Raw genomic sequence first — 12,595 nt, forward strand, 5'->3', positions numbered from 1 at the left:
GATGTCTCCTCTTTAATTCCAACAAAGACAATGCCTTCATTTGCATCTCCCTCAGATTCCTCATCTGTGATTCCACCATCAACTGCAATGAGGCAATATTTTTTATCTTTTCCTTTGTACTTCTTATACTTTTCATGTTTATTCTCATTGTCTCCATTTGGATAGTTAGCTGCAATATGTCCAATCTGGTTACATTCAAAATACTTCAAGGGTAATTTACCTCTGTACTTACCAGTACCTCTAGGTAACCACTTGGCCAACAATGCTTCAAGATCGATAAAATTGTCTTTATCATCAACTTCTCTGCTGGATCTAGACTCATGACTATGACTAGCTTCTTTGCTTTTCCTTATCGATGGGTTATAAACTGAAGCTCTAAATGTAGATTCTGATTTCTGAACACTTCCATCAAAACTATTTAATTCAAATGTGGTTAGTTTACCAATTATAGATTCAAGAGTGACCTTTGTTTTATCAATGGACTTAGTTCTTGAATGGATGCAACTTGGTTAGAATAGACCGGTAAAAAGGTTCTCAACACCTTACTAACCATTGTAGTATCCTCCACTTTACCACCAGCACTTTTTATATCACCAACTATCTCCTTGATCCTCTTACCATACTGTTGAATATTCTAACCTTCAGCCATCCGCATGTCATCAAATTTACCTCTTAGACTCTCTTCTTTGGCAAGCTTCACATGCTCATCACCGCTATAGATTTCCTCAAGTTTCTTCCACACATGATAAGAAGTCTCCAAACTATGGACATCAACATACTCTGAATCGAATAAGGAACTGATAATGGCCTCCAATGCTTAATTATTCTCTTGTTGCTCCTTATTTTGATCATCAGACAAAATCCCACTAGGTGAGTTATATTTGGTAACAACATGTTCCCAATATTGACTTCCTAATCTTTTCATATAGATATTCATCCTGTCACTCCAAATTATGTAGTTTTCCCTATTGAACTTCAGATCTTCTTTCTTCATCATTTTCTCCTACATCCTTACCTCAAGCTATTAGGCTTAGACACTAGAGGACCTGAAAAGATCTGATAGCAATTTGATGATATGATGAATCAATAATGATTCGATCAACTACTAAGAGGGGGAGGGGGTGAATTAGTAGATAGAAAAAAAACCTAAAGTTTCACCAAACTCAAAACCCAACTCATAAATCAATCACTGAACTAACTGGTTCAACACTGAACTATAAATTGCAACAACACTGCCAAGTTTACCGGTTGACTAGCATACCAAAATAACAAAGTTATAGATCTAAAACTCTCAAACCATTTAACCAAAACATCAAACTACTTTACTAACATTAGTAAAAGCACATTTCAAATCACTTCTAATCATCTTAGCTCACCTAAGTGGCTTTACTAGTTAAGCAGATTAACCATATCAAAACATAACCACAAAAACCATTCACCACTTGACACAATGATTTTTGATGTGGAAACCCAAATAGGAAAAACCATGGTGGGGATGAATACCCACAAGTATTCTGAACTCTTTTGAAGTTCTCCTTGTTAGGATCCAAGCTTGTTAAAGCTTTACAAAAATGTCCTTTTAGGAACAAATACAATTAAGGACCACCCAGTTAAGGGATTGACTACAATAGCCCGTTAAAGACAATACCCTGTTAGGAGTAACCTCGATAGAGGATTTTAAATCCAAGATATTGGATCCCTTGGTTAGAGGATTTACAAAACACCAAGCATGTTAAAGATTACCTGGTTAAGGGATTTAACTATTGTAATTGTTAGAGAACAATGGGGTTTTTGCTGATCTGGTAATAACACTACTCTGCTTGATCATATCCTTTTCATGCTCCTATCTACCTTCAAACATCCTATAGATACTCCTTCTATTTCAACAATCAATCACACTGACACTTAACCAAAATTTTGTCAACAACACTACAAAACAACTCATCGACCTTATAAGCAAAACAATAGGTTGGTAACACATCACAAAACCTAAGATCTCATAGAGATTACAAAAAAATCGGTTCAAACATAACCATTGGATTACATAGAAATCATCTGCACACTGTACAAGACAACCTCGACTGCTCCTTGATAACCGCACATAGGATCATGTAACTCATCACGCGGTTTCCATTTCATTTTATGCACTTTCTCATTCCCAAGATAAAACAGTTATCTCTACACGCCAAAACCACTTTGAAACTCATCACGTGTATCATGCATACATGGCATAATCATCTTCGATCACCATTCGACCATAGATCAACACAACTAATTCACTAATCTCCATCAGCTAGGGTTTGACATATCAACATGTAGGGTTACCGGTTGATCTCACTGCTTCAATATTAATACCGATTGCAATATAACTTCATTATTGGTTACAATTGACATCGATGACAACACTTATACTTCATTAATGCAATCTTCATGAAATTCCCACAGATATTAATACATAGATTTTGGAGCTTCTAATGGGCTACCTCAACTTGATAACCATGACAATAAGGAATACCAACAAGACATATAAAAAAAAAAATTAATGGAAAACTCTCAAATGTAGTTGAAAATAAGTAATTTTAAAAAAAACTAAAACATTCTCTTAAAAGAGTAGCATTATATCCATAGTCAAAATTCATAAAAAAATAATTTCAACAAATGCTTCCACCCTCTTTCTCTATTCACGTAAGAAAATCCTCCTAAATAGGATTCATCATTTCTTACATGAATATAATAATTAAAGTTAGTGAGACTATGATGTAACCTATTAGATACTGTAGTCACACAAATCTGTCTGACTTAATTAAATAAATATTTGCTATTTATTTGATTAAAAATCCACTAGCCATCAGTTAATTAAATTAATATTTAATTAATTTATTCTCTAGACATTCTCCTATTAATTAAATAAATTATTCAATTTATTTTAATTAATTCATTAAACCAAATTCCAATCAATTAAATAAATAAAATCTATTTATTTAATTAAAGTCCCCTTTTCTTCTTTTAAATAAATTAAATAAAAACATTTATTTAAATCATTATCCCCCCCCACTTGCATTTTCCTACAAATGCAACTTGCACACATTTATTGGAATAAATGAATTTTTATTTTAATAAAATCATATTTTCCCTCACCCACCAAATCCACTTGCAAAATCTAATCCCCTTCTAGATTCTTCTAACCCCTTCCTAATTAGCCTAATCCATCCCCTAATTATTGTCACATTCCTAAGCAAAATGAAGTCACTTCTCAAAGACTTCAAAAGTCTTTGAAAAGCATTTAATGTTTTGTGTGTTCAACAAATTAACCCCCAAAGTCTTCAAAAACTACTAATGGCTCTTACATGACCATTAATGGCTCTTACATAACCATTTATGGTTATTTCAAACTTGTCCCCCCAAGCATTTATTGCTTTGACCATATTTATCCTTTTTACATTTGCACAAGAGTTTATACATTGGATAAAAGCTTTATTCTTTGAATAAAGAGTTTATTCATTCAACTAACCTTGACTTTAACCCACAAGGTCATATCAAGCATTTAATGCTTATTCCCTCCCCTCTCAACCTATCTCACATTGACACTTGTCATCCTGGGATTGGGTTGAAAGCCCTCACATGGATTTGAAATCATTCAATCCTGACCCTTGTTGAGATTGCTCAATCTCAACCATCCATTGCTCCATTTTCCCTATAAATAGAACCCATTTCTTCATAATCCATATCCTAAAAACTTGTATGCATTTAACCTATAGGCATTTTAGAGAGCATTTAGCATAGCAAACTAAAATCTTGTTATTTTGGTTAAAATCAATCATTTCAATAGCATCTAGTATTTTAGCTTTTCATCTTACATTTGGAGCACAATACTAAAATCTCAATCCTCCATAAGCATCCATAGTGCAAAAAGTTGCTAAGAGCTACACTAATTTGGAACTTGGAGAGGAGAGGAACAAGGGAGAAGGAGCTGAGAGCATGCTAAGAGGCATTTGGAGATGCCTTATTATCTTTGTTTCATTTGTTAGATATATTAGCATAATTTTAGTATCTCTTTTGATATGCTTGTTTAGATTAGTTTTTGATTGACTAACACTAACGATTTTCTCATGTCTTGTGTTGTTTGTCATTTGCTAACCTCATCCATTTTGCAGAGCATCATTTGGTGAACCTGACGTGAATCCAAACACCAAAAAGATCATTTTTTTTTAACCAATAACATGTTTGAATGTTGAAATTGTCACAGAGGTTGCGCTTTAGCGCTATTGAACTCGTTCTAGCGCTATTGATACTTATTGTTCTAGCGCTATTGTTCTTACAATAGCACTATTGTTCTTACAATAGCGCTATTGTATCAAGTTTAGTGCTTTTGACACTATTTTGGCACTTTCGACATTGTTTTGGCGCTATTCACTTGGTTTCAGCGCTTTTGCCTTCTCTGTTTTTCTTTTCTTTTAGTGCGTTTGTGTTAAATAGCACCTCTGTTCAAACATAGACTAGCGCTATTGTAATAGAACGTTGTACAAAAAGACCTTGTAACCAAAAAAGTGAAAATTTTTAGGCTTGTGGAAGCCTCCCCCCAAACATGGATTTTACTAACCAGTTGTTGTTTGTGCAGGTTTAAAACTCACCATTAAAAACCACAAACTTTCTTTTTGGTGCTTTAAAAATTGAACAAAGAAAATTTCCTTGCTTTCTAGTTAGGGTCACTTGTCTTTGGTGCATTAGAACTGAACAAAACAAACATTTGTTTTCTTGCAAGTTAGGAAACACACTTCATTTGGGGATTAAAATCAACAATTCCATTTTCTTGCATCAAACTAAAGAATTTACAATCCACACTTCAATTTTTGGTGCACATAAAATACACAATCCACTTGTTTTGATTTTTTGCAAGCGATTTACTTCATGCAAACATGTTTTTCATTAAGTTGACTAGGATTTCAAATTCTAGTTTACTCAAACATATTGCTTTTGAAGTTAAAACGAACACCATGACTGTTGGAGCAACATCTCCAAATAGTTAGATCACATTGCAATAACAGATTAAAAAGAACAAGTGTTTTTCGTGCTTGGCACACTTGTGCAAAAAGTTGGTCGAGTGGTCCTACTTCTAACACACACTATCCTCTCCCTTGGCTTTCGTGGTCCTAGGTGCAAGAGAAAAGTGTTAGTAACACTCAAAATTTTATCTTTTTAAGAGAGGCCTGCCAAGAGACACATCACTCTTGGGAACAACCTCACGCGGTAAATCCTTCGAGCCGCTATAAAAATCAGGTGAGAGCGAAAGCTATAGCCTTGGGTATAGCTATTCCTACAGTGTAACTGGCCGAAAGGACAAATGGGCCCCACCACCAGTTACAAGGCTCTTAAGTGAGTCACTACAGAATGAACTTATGTCCAAAAACATCGAACATGACTAAACACCTTTAAGTAGTAGCCCACCCATTCTATTGATTGAGGATATTTGCGATATGATTTAGTGCAAGAGCATAGATGGTTTTTCTCCCAAGATACTCACCATACATATTTCCTTGAGTAGAAACATAACTTTTTGAAAAGTCACTTGTGACTTGATAAAAGTGGTGACTCCCCCATCATAGGGATCATCTATTTGTTATGCTCGTGCAAGACTTAGTATATCACATCCTTACCTGCCACGACGGGATTCATAAGGTATGTAGTACCAAAGTCGAAGAAATATCAAGATGTGGGCTGAATTTATCACAACTGGCCATTTGACCTTAGGGATAAAAAAGTGTTTGAAGTGTGTTCGTTTTAAAGACCAAGTGCAAATTGAGCCGACTTCAGGCTTTGGAAATACACCTTAAAAATACATCTAAAGGAAGGGTCATATACAAGTCCAAAGATTTGGTTGATCTAGACCCATACTCATTTGTGCCTTTGGGGGCAACATTCTTGTGTTTGTGTGCTTGCTTTGTTTTCTTGTCAAAGAAAAATCAGAAAATCACTTCCAAAAACAAAGTATTCATCCAACTAAACACATCAAAAACAAAGTGCAAAACAACAAAAGTATCAAAAACTTTATGACCATTCTTCACATCTTGCGAAAGAAGAAGCATCATCAGAATATCAACTTGAAAAGAAGACCATTAAGCTCAAAGGCTTTGATCAAAAGGAGGAAATTCTTCTATGTAAATAGACAAATCTTTGTCTCCCATAGAGTTTTTCTGCATCACATGCATCTCTACCTTCAAGGCAAAACAAACGAATTTGATTCAGAATCATTGAACCGTAGAGCTTTTATGCAATATAGAGCTCTAAGTTATCACAAAAACCAAGGAGGTAAGATTAATCCCAACTTTTTCCCAAACGTCTGTATCACATACAACACAGCTCGAGAAATACCACCAATACCTGAAAGAGAAGAGGTAGAGTTTGTCCCATTTGTGACACAAAGTTTTTATTGAAGTTGAAAACATTTCATCCATTATCTTACTCATACATCATCACTTCATCATCAATCCGTTCCAACTCTCAAAACATTAAGAGGTTCTTGTCCCAAGTTCTCTTTTAGATATTGCTTGAAATCAAACACATCACATCACTTTTTAGATTGTTTCTACATCTAGGATAAGCTCATCCTAAGAGACACATCTACGCAGGTTAAAACTAGTTCATGAGTGAATCCTCTCATTACTAGGTAGTTAAATCTGTAACACATCTCAGATTTCTCTACACCTTATCACATCAAAACTTATCAAACAAGCAAGCAATTCAAAGAAGGAATTTCGGTTACATCCACCTTAAAAGTGCTAGAGATCCATGTGCAACACAATTCACCAACCATCAATCTTTCATTTCATCAAACAACTCATCATCATTTTCACACAACTTCAACAAAAGCTTGTAAAACAAAATGGCCCAAACCTGATCACAATCAAGGCAATGAGAAATAGAAATGGAAGAAGAAGAAGAGGAAAATCTCAATGAATTTCAAGAAGCACTTGGAGGAAATGCGAATGACGAAAACCCAAGTACTCCTACTCCTGCAACAATAGAAAGGGCCTAGCATAACCCTCTCTTTAACAAACTGTTTGACAAAATACTCAAGAGCAATGCGGATGCTCACTTCTTAAAACTCACTCAAGAAGGAGCAAAACTCCCCTCTGAATTTGATCTTGCCCAATTAAGACAAGCATCAGAAAGACAAATTCGCCATGAAGAGGAAAGAGGTAGAGATCCCATCAGATATAACATTCCTCGAGATAACCCACCACCTCCTCCTCCAAATGAAATGGAGATGTTGCGGCAACAAGTAGAGAATCTCGCCCAGCAACTTCATAGTGGTGTCAAGACTAACCAATTCTCACTCAATGACATTTGTCCCTATCCTTTTGATCAGAATCTTTATATGCCAACCTTTCCACGAGGATTCAAAACACCCAAATTTGAAAAATATAGAGGAAAGGGAGATCCCCGCGATCATGTCAGAGAATTTCATTCCGCTTGCCTCGAAGTGGCATATGAAGACACATACCTCATGCACCTTTTTCCCCAAAGCTTGGGAGGAACAACCACATCATGGTTTTCTTGACTATCAGGTGGCATTAGAACATTTGAGGAACTTATCCAGAAATTCCTCGCTCATTACTCTCATAACATTGAACGCGACATCACCGTGGCTGATCTGTGCAACACTAAACAAAAACCAGGTGAACTATTCTCAGTATTCCTGCAACGATGGCGTCAAATGTCTAGCAGATGTTCTCTTCAGTTACTTGAACGAGAACTAGTGGAAATATTCATTTCCAACTTAAACGAAGAAATGGAGTTTCACCTGGATGTCAAAGACACAAACTCTTTTAATGATATGATCACCAAGGGTTTGAAATGTGAGTGGGCCCTCATCAAGAAAGGACTTATCAAAATCTATAATGAACCAAAGGATGGTCCTCGCCCATGCTTCAATAATGATAAACCAAGCTTCTGGAACAAAAACAAGAATATCGTCAACGATGGGGTTGTGGATGCCAGGACTATACAAAGTGCACAACCTGTGGTTTGGTTTGCAGGACAAAATCCTCCACCTCAGAACAACACAAATGTTCTTTCGAATCAAGGTCGCATCACATCTCACGATGAACCTAGACCTCATTAGCAAAAACAAAAATGAACATACACTCCCTTAGGGGAACCCATTGAAACAGTATTGTGACAACTCATTTCTCAAAATTTGGTCACTCTACCTAAACTATCAAACTATGAGCCTCAGGTCAAACCGGCATGGTGGAGAGATACTGAACACTATGAATTCCATCAAGGGAGAGGACACAAGACAAGTAATTGTCACCGATTGAAAGATCTCATTCAGGATCTTATTGATCGAGGAGAAATTGAAATAGAAGGACATGACCCAAAAACAACCAATAATGATCATCTGATGTTCAAAAATCCACTTCCATCACAAGATCAAACGGGTCCTTCCACTTCCAGGCGAGGCATTGATACCACAGATTATACATAGGCTGTGTATAATTACACTGTAAATCATCTGTATAATGCTAGTGAACAAGTTGCAACTATAACCTTCAAAAATCCCAACTCAAATTGCAATGTTGTTATGCGTCATGGTAAGGTTACCATAAAGGCAGCTCCAAAAGGCGCCACCTCCATCTCGAAGCAATACAATCTTGTGGAACAATTAGACAAAACGCCTACGCTTATATCCATTTTAGAGCTATTGCGCCTATCACCATCTCATAAAACTATGTTGGATCAAGCACTCCAAGAGGCGTCAGTCCCTGCAAACCTGAATATAGACCAATTTCAAGCCATGGTTGGAAGTCTAAAGTCATCACCTTGTCTCACTTTTTCCGAAAGTGACAACTCTTCCTTCCAGCAACCTCATAACACCTCACTCCACATCGAAGGATTTATTAACCAGCATAGGATCAAGCGAGTCTTGATCGATAATGGAGCAGGCCTGAATATTTGTACACTACACTTGGTCACAACATTGGGATATGCGGTAGAATTAGTGGATCCTCGTAAGAAGATCACAATCAAAGCTTATGACGATGCAGAGCGTTCATCCAAAGGAGCTGTGGTACTACCAATCCGAGTGGGCCCTATGGTAAAGCACATCATTTGTCAGGTTCTGGACCTTCCTCTGCCATACAATCTATTATTAGGAAGACCCTGGATACATGCCATGCAAGCCATACCATCTACCTACCATCAATGTATCAAGTTCCCACATAACGGTGTAGAGATCACAATCTTGGGCGATGCAAATCCCTTTGCATATTGCCATAATATCAGCCATCAACCAGAGATTACCGTTCCCAATAATAGAGAAGCCATTTTCTCCACATCATATATAAGTCCCGCCTCTCTTGCCAGTTCGAACACCACTATACCAAAGCAAGAAAAGCTTAAAATGAAAATAGCAGAGGAAGGTCCTGGGGAATACAACTTGAGTCAACTCTTTTGTTTGGGACAAATGCCCACTTCTCTTAGAACACATGGTAAACCACAGCAGGTACTCCAGCAACCACTAATCACACCAGCATGTGCTTTGACACCTTTCATCCTTGGAAAAAGTCAAAGAAGAAGAAACCCAAGATGAGGACTTAGCGGAATGGATCTATAAAGATCCTATCACCACTGATATACTGAAAGTTAAACTTCCTACGGATCAATATGGCAAAGGCCTCCTCATTATGCAAAGAATGGGGTATGATGGTCAGAGTGCTTTGGGATATTGCAAACAAGGATGACATGAACCACTACTGTCGGAATTAAAACCCAAGGATAATGCAGGCCTAGGCTTTGAAAAGGAGATCTTTCCTAAACTCAGATTCAAAGGAAAACCTAGCAAACCACTATATCAGCCTACTGCCAAAAGGCCACCTTTCATTATCAAAGCAGCATCAAACACCATCCCAACTTCCCCACCGAGGCTCAGAATCCCAACACAACTATCACCAATGCCAATCATCCCACCAATCGAACCAATAATCCCATCAGCAACACCATTAGCAGTAGCAACTGTATCAGAACCCGCAACAGCCATCACATCAATAGTACCATTAGCAGCCACAACTGTATCAGAACCCACAACAGCATCCATGGCACTAGCAGTACTAGCATAAGCAACTGAGTCAACACTATCGATAGTCCCTGTATCAGATTCCTTGATCCCCATCAACCTTCCTGCAACACCAATCACTACAAAGGTACATCAACCAATCACACCTCCAGTATTTAACTCAAAAGACATCCTAGTATGGTATAGTAATCAGATGCTGGAAAGTAACTTAGAGACCGACTCACATGAATGGGAATTTGATTCTGTACAGCTTAATAGTTCAGATGAGGAAGACACATCACCACCTCCACCATGCAAAGACATCCCTGTTTACGGAGAAGCACAGATAAAGACCTCTTGTGTTCCTGAGCTGGAAACATCTTCCACAGACCTTATGTCTCATCCTACGCCTGATTCTGATAGGGAGAGTACCATCAACGACCTTCACCATAACATCTTAACCCTCATTGATACATCTAACGCACTTAACCTAATCGATGAAGTAATGCCCATTATCCACCCTAAACTCATCGAATGGAACCAACCAAATCCCCCATGTCTTGACTTCTTCCAAAATGATGAGGCCATCATTGACTTTTTGGAATTAAGGGATAACCTACCAAGTGGAGATCACAAAGTTGGATTCGCCATTGAACTTAATAGCGCAACATACTTTGGGGCGGATGCCAAACCCTTCAGCTGCAAAAATATAACGATAAAACATGGATCTTCCAGTGAAAACCACACCGTGGCACTGTTTGATTCAACAAAAGTAAAAAGAAAGAGCGTATCCAATGGTGAAAACCTCTCTGAGGTGCCTGAGGATGAAGGGTTTGACATCCTCCCCGCTAGCACACAACATGAACGATCAACGATTCTCATCGAGGAAACCAAAGAATATAATGTGGGGACTCTTGAAAATCCTCATCTCATACATCTAGAATCTCTTCTCACTCCAGAGGAACAACCTAAATTTATAGAGTTCTTCCAGAAGCGTCAAATCAACTTTGCATGTTCATATGTAGACATGCCTGGGCTTGATCTTGATTTAGTCATGCATCACCTCACCGTAGCAGAAGGAGCCAAACTTGTCAAGTAGAAGCTTCGTAAGATGCATCCTCAAATTGCAGTCCTAGTCAAAATAGAACTCAAGAAACTCCTAGATGTTGGTTTCATTAGGCCAATTGATTATGCAGAATGGATCTCCAACATTGTGCCTGTTGGCAAACCAAAAGGGGGCATCCGCATTTGTACTGACTTCAGAGATCTGAATAAGGCCTATCCTAAGGATGACTTCCCCCTACCAAATATTGACATTATAGTGGATCTGACAGCAGGACATGCCATGCTTTCACTCATGGATGGTTTTTCAGGATACAATTAGATAAAGATCACACCAGAAGATCAACATAAGATAGCCTTCACCTGTCCATGGGGCACATATTGCTAGAATGTAATTCCTTTTGGTCTCAAGAATGCAGGAGCGACCTATCAATGAGCAATGACCACCATCTTCCATGACATGATGCATACTATGATGGAAGATTATGTGGATGAATTACTAGCAAAATCACTTACCAGAGAAGGGCATCTCCACATCTTAGATAAAATCTTTGATAGACTAGAACAATACCATGTTCGACTCAACCCAAAGAAATGTGTCTTTGGAGTAACCTCCGGGAAGCTTCTAGGATACATTGTCTCAAGAAAAGGTATTGAGGTCGACCCTACAAAGGTAAAAGCAATCATGGACATGCCACCACCAAAGAATATCAGTCAGCTAAGGACATTACAAGGGTGACTTCAATCCATTCAAAGATTCATTGCACAATTGGCTGATAAGTGTCACCCATTCACACACCTGCTACACAAGAACATCCGCTTTCAGTGGGATGCCTGATGCCAACAAGCATTTCAGACGCTTAAAGACTATCTCATGAATCCACCATTGCTGATGCCACCAGATCCAAGTAGACCGTTGTTACTCTATATCTCAGCAACAAGTACAACATTGGGTGTACTACTGGCACAACATAATACAGAAGGAAAAGAGTGTGCTGTTTACTACATCTCTCGCACACTGGTGGGCTATGAACTCAATTACACGCCTATTGAGCGAGCTTGCCTAGCAGTAATCTTAGCAGCCACTAAACTGAGGCACTATTTGTTAACACACAAAGTACAACTCATTGCAAAGATTGATCCACTCAAGTATTTACTCAGCAAAGTAGCATTGATAGGTCGCTTGGCCAAATGGGTGATGATTCTAAGTGACTTTGACATCGAGTATGTAGATCGTAAAGCTATCAAAGATCAAGTTATTGTGGATCAGTTGGCCGATGCGCCTCTCATAGGCAATCATCTTCTCATTTCCAATTTTCCAGATGAAGAGATATTCATGATTACAACAACACAACCTTGGAAACTATACTTCGACGGTTCGTACACTAGGCATGGCTCGGGGGTAGGCATTCTGTTTATCACACCTCAAGGTGATAGCATCCCGAAGTCTTATAGGCTCACATTTCCATGCACCAACAA

This window comes from Cryptomeria japonica, chromosome 10 (genome assembly GCF_030272615.1).
Source record: "Cryptomeria japonica chromosome 10, Sugi_1.0, whole genome shotgun sequence".
NCBI lineage: Eukaryota > Viridiplantae > Streptophyta > Pinopsida > Cupressales > Cupressaceae > Cryptomeria > Cryptomeria japonica.